The sequence below is a fragment of the Balaenoptera borealis genome (genome assembly GCF_965194805.1).
Source record: "Balaenoptera borealis genome assembly, chromosome: 7".
In the NCBI taxonomy this organism is placed as follows: Eukaryota; Metazoa; Chordata; class Mammalia; order Artiodactyla; family Balaenopteridae; genus Balaenoptera; species Balaenoptera borealis.
The window spans coordinates 72384489-72399448 of record NC_138864.1 but is presented as its reverse complement, the minus strand read 5'-3'; the positions used below and the strand labels follow the sequence as shown (position 1 = coordinate 72399448).

At 35.2% G+C, this 14960-nt stretch overlaps 1 protein-coding gene across 8 annotated transcripts in view; it reads left to right on the top strand.

Annotated features, from left to right (window-relative positions):
- GNGT1 (G protein subunit gamma transducin 1) overlaps positions 1-14960 on the top strand; it is a 293847-nt gene that overhangs the window by 235240 nt on the left and 43647 nt on the right. The window contains exon 1 of one of the 8 annotated variants that reach the window (XR_014246514.1): positions 869-8795. The exons of the other annotated variants lie outside the window; for them this stretch is intronic. The gene's annotated coding sequence lies outside the window, so the exon portion shown is untranslated. Of the gene's footprint in view, positions 1-868; positions 8796-14960 lie in introns of those variants that run through there. 8 annotated transcript variants of the gene reach the window in all.

Genomic DNA, 14960 nt, shown 5'->3' with positions numbered 1-14960 from the left:
GGCTTTCTCTAGTTGCGGCAAGCGGGGGCCACTCTTCATCGTGGTGCAGGGACCACTCTTCATCGCGGTGCGCGGGCCTCTCACTATCGCGGCCCCTTCCCATTGCGGGGCACAGCCTCCAGACGCGCAGGCTCAGCAGTTGTGGCTCACGGGCCCAGTTGCTCCGCGGCATGTGGGATCTTCCCAGACCAGGGCTCGAACCCGTGTACCCTGCATTAGCAGGCAGATTCTCAACCACTGCGCCACCAGGGAAGCCCCCTTTTTTTTAACATAAGAAGAAATGTGAGATTATTCTGAAGGAACCAAATTGGGTTTTTTTCCCCCTAATAAATGTAGTTTTGCAAGTCCTATAGAAAACCAAAGTATCTATTTGTAATCATCTATTCATAGCCTAGGAAAAGCGTTAATAAGAAAAGGCAAAAAGTAACCACTACTGCAAGCTAACTTGTATTTCTTTAGTTCCTTTCACCTTTACACCTTGTAAAAGTAATAAAAGCCCCATAGATTTTAAACTGATCTACTCTCTCACTCTATGTGGTTGAAGGGCATGTCACTTTTCTATGAACTTAGCATTTCCTGCCCCTGACTTCTCTGAGGAAGAAAGAATGTTTGCAGTATTTGATTTATAAGTTTCACAGTGAACAAGTGCTATTTGTACAAGCCTCTGTGGTCCCAGTAGTGATTAATCTCTAGGTGAGAATGGAAACATGGCAGGGGGAGGAAGCCACACTAGTTATTTCTTGCTCAAAATAGATAACTATGGTGATTAAGCAAGAAGCATCACAGTCTGACACAAACTGACTTCTGCTTTTTATTCCCAAGGAGGGAAAAATTGGCCATTTATACCATCAGGTCATTTCCCCACCCACCCACCCAATTGGTGATGTTCAACTCCTTTTTACAGACCAAAGAGTCCAACCTGAAATAGAGGGGACTATAATACAAGCATATTATGAAGCTTTGAAATGTGATTGCTTCCTAGAAATTCATTATTCATTCATTCAAAGAATAGTTATTAATTGCCAATAATTTACAAGGCACTCTGCTAAATACTTAAATCCATAGGGGCAAAAAAAGAAACAACAAAAAAATCTTTCACTGAATACATTTGTAATTAATAAAACCCTCAGAAAAGATGGCTGGACTATGGAGAATAAAGTCTGGGCCCTACTGGCCTGACCTTAATAAATTATATGATTTGTTATTCATTTGCTTCATCATAAAACAGTTAATGATTTATTTAAGAAAGGCCTTCTAGGAATTCACATTTTAAATAAAAAACTTTACAAACTGATGATCTGTATAATTGTTCAGTGAAGTAACTTGCATGGTATCAAGCATAGACAAAGATACGAAGCAACTGGAACTCCTACACTGCTAGTGAGAATACAAATTATTACCACCTCTTAGAAAACAAATTGTAATTATCTGGCAAAATTGCCATGAACACTCTACAACCTATCTGTGGCAGAACCCACTTTCAGTACCACTACAAATTTATGCTCCCTTTCCATAGTGTAGGATTGTTGGGAAGCTGCTGCCCAGCCAGAGACTAGAATTTGCTAGCCTCCTTGTATCGAGTTTGGATCATATGATTAGTTCCAGCCAATAGAATGTGTGTGTTGCCAGATTTTGCTCTGTACTTGACATTTTGGTTCCATTCTTGGACACACCAGAATCATCATGCTGCACCCAGGACATATGAGGCTATCTGAAGTCTTGTATTTCTTCTAGGAGTAGGAATTCTAGCTCAGCCTTACCACATTCTACTTTTTTTTATGTTCTGAGTTATCTCAGCACTTAGGCTTTTGAAATTACAAAACTTTTCCCCTGATTTTCTGTTGTAACCTCCCATTCCTGAGGATGTCCCACAATCTAGTTCTTGAATGGGGGGAAAGATCAAGATAAAAGAATAGGTTAATATTTCCAAATCATATCTCATTAGAGTTTCTAGGTATAGTGCTTTATTTTGGTGGTTTTATAGTATTATTGACAGGGACAAACACATATTCAAGCCACATTCTAGAGACAAAGGGTGGGTGCTTATTTTATGAAGGCACATAGATGTTTAGGTTTCTAGGCAACTCTGTAGATGGGTTTTGCCAATTTCTCTCTCTCTCTCTCTCTCTCTCTCTGTCTCTCTCTTTGCCTTCATGATCTTCATCACTGATGTTTCTTACTGCTAATTGTATAGTTTTATACCGATTAATCTGTCAAGATTTTTGGATGAAAATAAACTCAAAATGGATTAAAGACCTAAGTGTAAGGCCAGACACTATCAAACTCTTAGAGGAAAACATAGGCAGAACACTCTATGACATACATCACAGCAAGATTCTTTTTGACCCAGCTCCCAGAGAAATGGAAATAAGAACACAAATAAACAAATGGGACCTAATGAAACTTAAAAGCTTTTGCACAGCAAAGGAAACCATAAACAAGACCAAAAGACAACCCTCAGAATGGAAGAAAATATTTGCAAATGAAGCAACTGACAAAGGATTAATCTCCAAGATTTACAAGCAGCTCATGCAGCTCAATAACAAAAAAACGAACAACCCAATCCAAAAATGGGCAGAAGACCTAAATAGACATTTCTCCAAAGAAGATATACGGATTGCCAACAGACACATGAAAGAATGCTCAACATCATTAATCATTAAAGAAATGCAAATCAAAACTACAATGAGATATCATCTCACACCGATCAGAATGGCCATCATCAAAAAATCTAGAAACAATAAATGCTGGAGAGGGTGTGGAGGAAAGGGAACACTCTTGCACTGTTGATGGGAATGTAAATTGATACAGCCACTATGGAGAACAGTATGGAGGTTCCTTAAAAAACTACAAATAGAACTACCATACGACCCAGCAATCCCTCTACTGGGCATATACCCTGAGAAAACCATAGTTCAAAAAGAGTCATGTACCAAAATGTTCATTGCAGCTCTATTTACAATAGCCAGGACATGGAAGCAACCTAAATGTCCATCGACAGATGAATGGATAAAGAAGATGTGGCACATATATATATAATGAGGTGGATGGAGTTAGAGTCTGTCATACAGAGTGAAGTAAGTCAGAAAGAGAAAAACAAATACAGTATGCTAACACATATATACGGAATCTAAGAAAAAAAAAAAAAAAAAGGCCATGAAGAACCTAGTGGCAAGAGGGGAATAAAGACACAGACCTACTAGAGAATGGACTTGAGGATATGGGGAGGGGGTGGGGTGAGATGTGACAGGGTAAGAGAGTGTCATGGACATATATACACTACCAAATGTAAAATAGATAGCTAGTGGGAAGCAGCCACATAGCACAGGGAGATCAGCTCGGTGCTTTGTGACCACCTAGAGGGGTGGGATGGGGAGGGTGGGAGGAGGGAGATGCAAGAGGGAAGAGATATGGGAACATATTGTATGTGTATAACTGATTCACTGTGTTATAAAGCAGAAGCTAACACACCATTGTAAGGCAATTATACTTCAATAAAGATGTTTAAAAAAAAAAAAAAAGATTTTTGGATGGAGCTAATCTGATTGATCTAGGAAATTTCCCCCACTGAGCAATGCCCTTTCTTTTTGACCAATAAAGTCAATGGATAGCCTACAACTGCCCTTTGTCATATAATATGCCTTGTGGCCAGCCCTACAAAAAGAATAGCCCAACACTGCACATTTTCTGAATAAATAGGAAGTATAATTTCAACTAGACTAGGTGTGGATTATACCAGGTACTATGTCAAGAGTAGTGTGTCAAGAAATCAAGAGTAGACGAATGAGGCTAACACTCCAAATAAGATGGCGTAGACTCATTTCTGCCTGCTCCTCCCTGCTCAGCAGACCTTAAATAAATCGAGATGAAATCCTAAAAATGTGTTGAAATATCCTACAGAAAGGCAGAAAAAAGAAATAAAGGAACAAAAACAAGAAGAAACAAACAGAAAACAAATTAAATGACAAATTGGTTGTAGCATATCAATAATTATCTTAAATGTAAATAGTCTAAATACACTGAGCAAAAGATGGAGTGGTTAAAGAAAACATGTCCCAACTATAAACTGTTTACAAGAAACTCACACTTTAAATTCAATGACATATGTAGATTGAAAGTAAAAGGATGGAAAAGTTATACCACTTAAACATGAATTTAAAAAAAGAGGGATTAGTTTTATTAATGTCCAGTAAAATGGACTTGAGAGAAAGAGAAATTGCTGAAAAGAATGACATTATATAATGATAAAAGGATCAATCTACAAGAAACACATAATGATGCCAAGTGTACACACCAAACAAAATTCTTGAAATGAATAGAGCAAAAACTGATGGAGCTGACAAAAGAAATAGAAAAATTGACCATCATAGTTGGGGAACATTCACCAAGATACCATATCCTGACCCATAAAATGAATATAAATAAATTTAAAATAATTGAAATCATATATAATTAATTCTATTATAGAAATTCTAGTTCAAAATTGAGTTGGCTTACTAAATCCTTTTACAGATTTTCCCAAATAGTCACAAAAATACCTATGAAGATATAGAAAAATAAAAAAACTCATAATGATGCTGTAAACCAAAATTTTTAGAAAATTAGTTATCAGAGAAATTTGTATTAATTGTGATACTAAAAGAGCTAGATTGAAAAACTCCTGCCCACTTCTGCAGCCATGCTAGAAAGGAGAAAACTCCCTTTTTTGAATGAAAGAGACTTTATTCTTCCCTTATTCTTTGTTTCCTAGTTTAGAAAAAACATTTTTAGGGGTAGACCACTACAAACCTTGTCAACCATCCATATACTTTATGACTGCTATTTTTTGAGGTTACCCAAAATGTTTTTCTCCATTCTTATATTAGTTATCTATTGCTCCATAACAAATTATCCCCAAATCGAGCAATTTAAAACAACTATCATTTCTCATGTCACAGAGTTTCTGAGTGTCAGGAATCTGAGAGCAGCTCACCGGGGGGGTTCTGGCTCAGCATCTCTCACAGGATTGCAGTCAAGTTGCCAGCCAGGGCGGCAGTCATTTCAAACCTGACTGGTGCCAGAGAATCCGCTTCCTAGCTCCCTCACGTGGCTGCTGACTTCTATTCCTCACCAAATGGTTCTTTCCATGGGCTACCTGAGTGTCTACAAGATGTGGAAACTGGCCTCGCCCAGAATGAGTAACCAGAAAAGAGAAAGAAGAAAGAGACTGAGAAAATACTCAAGATGCAAGCTTTTCGAATCACAGAAGTTAAATCCCATGGTGTTTGCTGTATGCTGTTGGTCTCAGAGACCCACCCTGATACAGTGTGGAAAGGGACCACACAGGAGGGGCCTAGCACAAAGCAGGGAAGCCTTGGGGCTACCTTGGAAGCAGGTGATCACAATCCCTCATCTGCAGCAGTCTTTCTATATGTAATCAATTAGAATTTGTGACTCCCGGTAAACAATGCAAAAGGAAATGGAGAAGGGAGAAGAGGGATCACCAATAAACACTGCATCTTGCTAGTTATGGTTTTCCAAATAAATGCTGTTGACAAGCCTGCAACAAGAGCTATAGCGTGAGGTTTCTGTTTTGTCTTCATTTTTGATTCCAGTTCAGAATCTCAGGAAGCATCTTGAAGTGGGAACGCAAGAATACCTTATATCACCTAAGAAATCTGGGTCAGTTTATTATGTGCTGAACTCTGATAATTGCTCTCTGTACATAGATCCATCTCCAGCTGCAATTCTGAGGTAGAGATCTGGGCAGTAAAGAGAATGGTAGTAACTAAAAATGCCAAGGGAGTCTACATATACTATCTTAATGGCTGAATTGATTTCTTCTCCTACAAAAAGGCATAAGGTATAAAACCAGCATGGGATCTATGAAACTACACTCTGAATTCATATTAAATGAACAAGTCCTTAAAGACTCAAAGGAAAAGCAAACATGATTTACTGCAGGAAAAACATTTCAGAAAACAGAATGCCAATATACAGCCTTTGTGAAAAAGAAGACCTTTGTGCAAATAGGTTGCACAGACTGTGATGAGAAGAATCTAATTAGAAGAGAGGGGTAAAAGGCAAGATAAGATTGTAAGAAAATGAAAAATGAATTACCAGAATTTCAGGGAAAACTGGAGGACGAAAAGAAAGAGTGGAATTGAAACTGACAAAATAAAATGAATAAAGAGGAGGAAAAGCTATGTAAGCTTTTTTTCGAATGCAAAAGAGAGAGAGAGAGAGAGAGGTAAATAGACAAGCAAGAAAAAAAAGACCACTGTAGAATTCTAGGTATGCCTATGGCAGAAAGCCTTCCTAAGTATATGGGTAGGAAAGGTTCATAGATTGCTACAATATTAAAGAACAGAGGCGGACATATGCAGGATTCTTCTCCAAGACACTAAATGACAAAAGCAAATAATGTGTCTATGAACTGGAAGTGAATGACATCCCAGCCATGTCCTTCCTCATATATGAAGACAAAGAAAGACACTCAGAGTTTTTCAGAAAATATACCATTGATGTAACCTTCTTGAAAAAATGTATTTAGGATATACTCTACCTCCTCAAGCTATGAGATGAATAAAGACATAATAATGTCAGAATTGCTTATTTTTCCTGTTACTGGAAACTGTCATATAATGGAAGTAGGGGGGTAAAATTTTGCTTTTTTTTTTTTTTTACAACTCCAGGTAGACAGAAAGTATAATATAGTCTTATTTAGGATATAGGTTAAGAGGAGGTCAAACTTAATGAAAGGAAAGACCTGAGACCAATATCTTATACCCACTTCATTCTTAGGACCCGTTTTCACCATCAGCTCCTTAAACTTATTGGCCCCAAAGACCAACTTCCACCTCTCCCTTCTGATTCCCTTCAGAAACTCAGTGATTGCAAACTGGAACTGAAGGCCAAGGCTAGGAGACAAGACAGTGAGGTGGGAAACAAGGTTTTAAAGCAATTAGCCTGTAAGGAAAGGAGTTTCCAAAAAGAAAAGTTTTCGTTAGTGACCCCAGAGGGAAGGCCACAATTTATGTCCTGAGAGTCAAGAATGAAGGCATTCATGGTTATGGAGAAGCTTTGGGGCTCTCAGAGATACTCTGGAACCCCCAGGTCCTATGGACTCGTGAGTATTGGAGAATAATAGTTATGGTACAGAGACAGATTTACTGTGATGCTAATGAAGACTAAGATTCAAGGGTTTTCACCTGTGAATAGTGGGTGTTGTTGGGAGTTACAGAGTGTTTTGTGGGAGGGGAAGCCAGGGTGCAATCAAGAAGCATATCAGTATAGTTTTACTAGAGACCTCAGAAAAAAAAGGAAATTTGTGTCTCCCAGGCTCCAATATTTTACTGGCATTTCTTTTCTCATTCAAAATAAGCACTTTTGTACCTAATTTTGAATTTGTAAATTACCTTCTTTATCTAAAGATGGTCTCAAAAACTCTGTAAGCTTCAGATCTGTCACCTGGAAAATACCACTTAGGTAGTCCTGAAGAAGACTGAAACTGAACTAAAGAGCTATGCTGTACACTTTGCTGGCTTCACGTGCATGACTGACTGGTCCCGCCAACATCTCTTATAATTTCAGCTGCATGAAAGGTGATTCTATGTTATAGGTGCATACATATTCATAACTGCTATCTTTTCATTGTGAGTCATATCCTTAACATTATTTTATGTCCTTTTTTGTCTTATTTAAACCTAGTTTATAACCATTTATTCTACCGTGTCTCATATTAAGAACACAATCTGTTTTCTTTTTACTTGCCTTTACTCTTTTTATTTTTAACTTTGAATCAGATTACTTTTAGATTTGTCTGTTGTGTATAGTACAGAGGTAGGTTTTTCTTTGTGATGCAGTCTTTTCTTTTCCACGTGATTTAGATCCTTACCTTCACTTATATGACAGGTGTGATTGAATCCTTTCATAGTGTTACATTACTTATTCTGTTTTAATTAATAGACTTTATTTTTTAGAGAAGTTTTGGGTTATAGAAAAATTGATCATACAGTACAGAGTTCCCATTTATCCCCCTTTTGCTCACGATTTCCCCTATTATTAACAGCTTGCAGCAGTGTGATATATGTGTTACAGTTGATGAAATAATATTGGTGCATTATAATTAACTAAAGTCCATAGTTTGCGTTAGGGTCACCCTTTGTGTTGTGCATTCTATGGGTTTTGACAAATGCTTAATGTCATGTATCCACCATTAAGGTATCATACAAAATAGTTTCACTGTCCTAATAATCCACTGTACTCTGTTTATCCCTCCCTCCTTCTCAAACTCCTGGCAACCACTGATCTTTTTATTGTCTCTATAGTTTTGTCTCTTCCAGAATGTCATACAGTTAGAATCATATAAGATGTAGCCTTATAAGACTGGCTTTTTTACTTAGCAATATGCATTTGGGTTTCCTCCATGTCTTTTTGTGGCTTGGCTTGATAGTTTTTTATTGCTAATAATAGTCCATTCTATGGAAAGGAACAACACTTTGTTTATCCATTCACCTTCTGAAGGACATCTTGGTTGTTTCCAATTTTTAGCAAATGTAAATGAAACTGCTAAAAAGATTTGTGTGTAGGTTTTTGTGTGGACATAAATTCAACTCATTGGGAAAATACCTTGGAGCATGATGGCAGGATCATATGGCAAGATGGTTTAACTTTGTAAAGTTGAGCCCCCAGGTGTTTTTAATGTCTCAAACTAGCCCATGCTCAGTCTCCAGCAATTAGTCAATTATTATTTAAGTGTTCCTACCTGCTGCTCCTGTGAGCTGTGGGATTCTGCTCCTGGACCTCTGCTCCTGGTAAGCTGTGATTCTCTGTATTCACCTTTCTCTTTAGTTTTCAGGGTGGCAGTTTACACTGTGACGGCAATTATCTGATAGATCTAAGAAGGGTTGTTAATCTCGTTTGTTCAGCTTTTATCTTGTTGTAAGGACAGAATGACAACTTTCAAGCTCTTTATTAGTGATTGGAAACTGCAAGTCTCTTCTGTTTTTATATATATGTGTATTTCACTAGATGTTCTATTTGCTTTTTATTCCAGTTCTCTAATATTTAAGAAGTTTATTTCTTTTCTACTGGCTACTTGACAGTTTTACTTTTATAAAATGCTCTTAGTTCCTTCTTTCTTTAGTCACTACCTATCAGTTCCCTATTATGAGCTACAGTAAAATTAACTTATGTTCTACCTGCCACTGGTAGTTGAACTGCACAGTCAAGAACTTGATCTTAGTGTTTGTATTTGTGAATGTGTTACTATTCCAACTACTTGACTTCTCAGCTGTAAGTGATATCCTTTGACTCCCAGGTATCACAGCTGGTTCTGTTTTCCACCTTCTCTTTTCTTTGGCTCCTGATTTGTGTTACTAGTTTCATTTCTACATTCCGCACACAACAAAATCACTCCATTCTGTTAGCCTTATTCCCACCTTTTTTAAAAATTAGTCTACAGTTAACAGCATTCATAGCTCCCAACAATAATTTTTCTCACATTTCTCTCTTGTTACTTGCTTGACTGCAGATTCTCCTCTAGGATTGTGTCCATTTAAGATTTCTTATTTGTTGTCATAGAAATTGTGGCTAAAATGCTCTTATTATCCCTGTAATCTCTATTCACATCTGCAGTTAAGTCTTTTGATACTTTTTTCTTTGTTTTTGTTTTGTTAATCTTTCCAGAAGTTTATAAATTTTACTAATAATTCCAATTAATCAGCGTTTGCTTGTTTGTGTGTTTGGCATTGTGTATTCTGTCCATTTTATCTTTGTTTCTACCTCCTTAATTCTTCTACAATTTTCTGTTTTGGGGTTTTGTTTTGAGCTTTACTTCATTGTTCTGACTCTAGTTTCTTGGGAAATAAATGATTAAAGCAGAAGGTCTGCACTGCATTTACTCTGCCGGTCAGGGGAGGAGACATCCCTGGAAAAGAATGAAGGCAGATGTCCCAGTCTAATCTCCTTGTAAACATACTGATGATAGACTTCATAGTAAACAAATGAAATGGTTTTGCAGAAAAATAGGCCTTATCTATGAAAGGCTTTTATCAGGGTGTGCCTAGTTATTAAGAATTGCTTCAAGTAAAGAAACTTGGAATCTGTGGATTTATAGGACATGATTGCCTAGAAAATATCATGTAAACTATAAGCATCTGAGTAGAAAGCAGAGATGGTTTATGGCCTAGATAGCACCTTCAGTGTGGGTGCTCTGAGCCAGAGAATTTCTGATGCAATTGGAAAAAAAAAAAGACCTGAGAATGCCCAACTAGAGGTCCTAGACCTCTCTCTGTGATTTGACTGTGCTCTTTGACTGTTTGCATCCTTAATAAAGCTTGATCTCTTATTCATGTGAGTCTTATTTGAAAATCCAATCTTTTTTTTTTTTTTGAAAATCCAATCTTTTTAATCTCAGTTTTAAACTTGGTCATTTAACTCATTAGTTTAAGCCTTTCATATTTTTCTAATATATGCATTAAATGCTAACAATTTTTGTCTAGGAGCTTCTTAGCTGCTTTCTATGAGTTTTCTGTAATAGTTTCATTATTATTCAGTTCAAAATATTTTCTAATTTCCAATTATTTCTTTCTGACCCATAAGGGTTTTTCTAAATTTCCAAGCAAAAGTGATTTTCTAGTTAACTTTTTATTGCTATTAACTAAGTTAACTGTATTGTTTTCAAAGAATGTGGCTTATATGATAGCAATACCTTGAAATTGGTTGAGTCTTGTTTTAGGGTTAGGTGGTAATTTTCATTAATGTTCAATGCGTACTTAAGAACAAGGATCAGCAAACTATGGACAACAGGCTAAATCCAGCCAGGTACCTGTTTTTGTAAATAAAGTTTTATTGGAACACAACCACACCCATTTATTTATGTATTGTCTGTGTTTGCTTTTATACTACAGTGGCAGAGTTGAGAAGTTGTGACAGAAATTCTATGTCCTGCAAAGGCTAAAATATTTACCATCTGGCTCTTTACAGATCAAGCTTGCTGACCCCTACTTTAGGAAAATATGTATTCTGCAGTTTGGGAGCAGTGTTCTATGTTCCATATAGTATATTTGTTCATTTAACCTTATAATTTTGTAAAATTTTTCAGTTTTGCTATAGACAGATAGATAGATACACAGATAAATGATTTGTTCTTAGATGCACAGAAGCTTAGAATAGTTATATTTTTCAGGTGAATTGATTTTTTAAATTTGAATATTGGATGGAATTCTGGCCTTTTATTAACATACATATACTAACCTTTTTGTTTGGTATTTGCCTGGTATGTATTTCAATGCTTTTATAGTCAATCTTTCTGTGTATTATGTTTTAGATTTGTCTCTGCTGAACAGCAAAGTGTTGGAATTTATTATTTATTCCAGGAAAATAATCTTTGCCTTTAAAATTTCTTCCATGTGCATTTAATGTAGTTACTGTTATATTTATTTCTAAAGCTTATATTGGACTTTCTATTTGTCCTGGCTTTGGAATCTTTTGACTCTTTTTTGCCCCTTTCTTGCCCTCATTTGAAATGATTGTTTCTAATTTTATTTTTTCTCTTTAACCTAACAGAATCATGTACCTTTACTTTCTTAGAATACTTTCATTCTACTCAGTTTACTTTCCACTTAAACATAATTTTTCAATTTAGTTCTATCATATTTTAACCTCCTCCCCTAAAATTAGTGTTATCATTTTTTTCTTTTTTGCATGGATTTATTTGTATTTAACTACAGACTTCTACTCTTTTAATTCATTTCTTATTATATTTCAAATCTTCCATATAAAAAATTTCAAGTAAGGAAAAAAAAGACTTACAAAAAGAATGTGGTGGAATTAATAAAGATAAAAGCAAAAGTTAACTTACTAGAACATATACAAATAGCAGAATCGTTTAATTGAATATTTGTTTATTAAAAAGTCAATAAAGCTGTAATCAAGGATAAAATTAATGAAAGGTTTGTCTTTAAAAATCTGATGTAAATTTCATTGCTAAAAATTTTGAAAGCCTCCATCAAATTACTTTAAAGGAAAATATTGATTGCCAAAATCAGCCCAAGAAGTTATAGAAAGCCTGAATAAATCAAAAGTCATAAATAAAATGAAAAAGGTTGACAAAGAACTTCCTTTAAAAGAGTGCTAGGCTTAGACAGTTTAATGTGTGAGTTATTAAAACCATTCTTAACACAAATAAATAAATCTTATAATATTATAAAATCCCAGAGCATAGAAAAAGATAGACTACTTTAGAATACACCTTTTTTTTTTGGTCCAGCATAACACTAATGCCAAAATTTGACAGAGCATTAGAAGGAGAAAAGCTACAGATTTTAGATAAAATTCCTTTAAAATGATCAAATTGAATTCAGAGCTATATTAAAAGCTTTAATGTTTATATAAGGTTTATTTTAAGAATTTATACATAAGCTCATATTGAGATATCTATTAGATAATTTATCATATCAAAATTTCAAAGGAGAAAAAATATCACATTTATTTGCTGAAAATCTGTGTAACTAGAACCATGATATATTCCTCGTATAAGGAAAAACCTCTTAGTAAATAAGGAAGATGATTATATTTCATTAATCTGATAAATAATATTAATTTCAAACCTGCAATCAATGCATAGTTAACTATAAGACACAGAAAGTATGTTGATAAAAGTCAGGAATACACAAATAGACTTTCCTTACTATTATGTATTGTTGTTTCTGGAAATTTCAGGCAATGCAACAAGGCAAGAAAAAGAACAAAGAGTTTAGATATTAGTAACAAGGAGATACAATCGTTATTTGCAAATTTTGTGAATCTCTCTATAGAAAAACTTAAAAAATCAACTGAAATAGTATAACAGATAGTAAAGCTTTATTGTGTTTGATTAATCAGAAAATAACTAGGCCAAAAATCATCTTTCCTATTTAACAGTAATACCAGTTAGAATGTATGAATCGTAAGACACTTTCACTAACACAAAACACAAAAACTTTAAAAACATGAAAAATAAACTTTAAATATAAAATAAATAAATAATGATGCACCAAGGAATGATTTTTTTGTTATTCTGATATAATACCCTACCAGAGAGGTCCATGTGTGTTTCACCCCTTTCTTCATCTTTAAGACAGTAAAGATAACATATCTTTGAAGGAATCAGGTAGGTATTTAGGGCTGTCATCCCTAGAAAGGAGTGAGATGCCTGGATTTATAGTAGCTATCCTTAGACTGTTGGACCTAACTCCATTACAGGAGGAGAGGGTTTCATAAACCTTTTATTTCCATAGGGCTTAAGAAATCACGAAATCCTGGGGAATTATTGGTACAGGCAGAAGGGCAGGGGTTACAGATGCCCCCATTGAAACATATCTGATTCCTTTCAGACACAGCACTTCCAAAGAGCACCTCAGGAGAGGGTGGCTGTGAGTGAGCCCATAAGGCCTGGATGTGATTTAGGTGAGGAATATCCCTGACTTCAACATTAGGAAACAGGATATGGATTCAATCTGAGCCTAAATTCCTTTGTAGGACCAGTTGATTTGGACAAGTGGCTGAGAAAAACAACCACATTACAGCATAGAGAAGCCAGGCAGAGTTGCAGATGATTGCTGATAGTGCATTCTCTTCTATAAAAGGATAAGTAGGGGTCAGGGACAGAGAGGAGGCTTCTCCCTGTCTCTAAGTTGAATGTCTAGAGCTCTCATTTGCAGCTGAAGAAGGCTTCCATCTCCCAGTAATCTTAAACTATCCAAGTGAAGCAAGAGAATTCTAACAGATTTGTAGTGGACCATCTGTCTTGATAAGAGGACCTGGAAAAATCATAATATGATTTTACAAAATAGAGATAGAAATATGACCCTAAATGCATGCTTTGTGTTATTGACAAATTTCTTATATTACAGATGACAATTCTATTGCAAATGAAAGTATAGATATTATGCAAACCCAATTAATGGAATGGGGTTATATTTTTAGCTTGAAAAACAGATTCTGAAAATAACCTGGAAAAATAAATGTATCCAAATAGTGAAGAAATTACTTTTAAAGAAGAATAAAACACTGTGATATTATTGTAAAAATCAATATAAATCTTTAGAAAAGAAAGTTAGGTAATAACCATTTGTCTATTTTCTAAGAAGGGCAAATACTGGTCTTTAGTAGTTAAATGTTTGAACTAATGACAATAATTTAGAAATATCCTGATTTTAAAGGTAATTGTCTCCTTGAAGCATAACTCGTAATCTTGAGACAAGGCTAGCCTTGATTATTAGTTACAAGAAATGACATTTGCATACAAAAGTTTGATTTATAAAATAACATTTTATTACAGACAGCAATATTTGTTAAAAAGTTGTAAATAGCTTTGGTTGTTCACTTAAAATTGTAGACTACTATTTGAAACAAAAGTTTTTAGCAGGTAATCATTAAACTGATGGTATACCATCATTCATCTCACTCCAATAAACTCAAGAAACAAAAAATGACTGAGAATATATTCTTTAAAATTATAGCTGAACAACTTCTCTATGTAAAAAAAAATGTATTTTACAAGTAAAATGTATTTCTTTATCTGAAAAGCTTAACTTTAAAACACAATGCAGAATATCAATTTGTCATGAGAATTATAGTGCTGTGATTCAGATGAAAAATTTCCCAGAGAGGATGACTAAGACAGACCTGTTTAGTATCAAATATAAAAGAACTGTTTAAGCAAAAATTAACCTCCATTTTAGTTTCAGAGGGGAATAGCTGGCCTCTACTGGAAAATTCTAATCTAGGACTGTATCATTTTGTATCTTTGCTGAAGAATTTATTAGCTTCAAATACTAGGTAAGATAAAGTTGTAAGTGCAATTGTGGGGTTAAGGGGCTTAGACTCTGAAGGTAGTGTCAACATATACAGTTGACCCTTGAACAACTCAGGGGTTAGGAGCACCCATGCCTGTGCAGACAAAAATCTGTATACTGCTATCTCTGCCTCAAAAA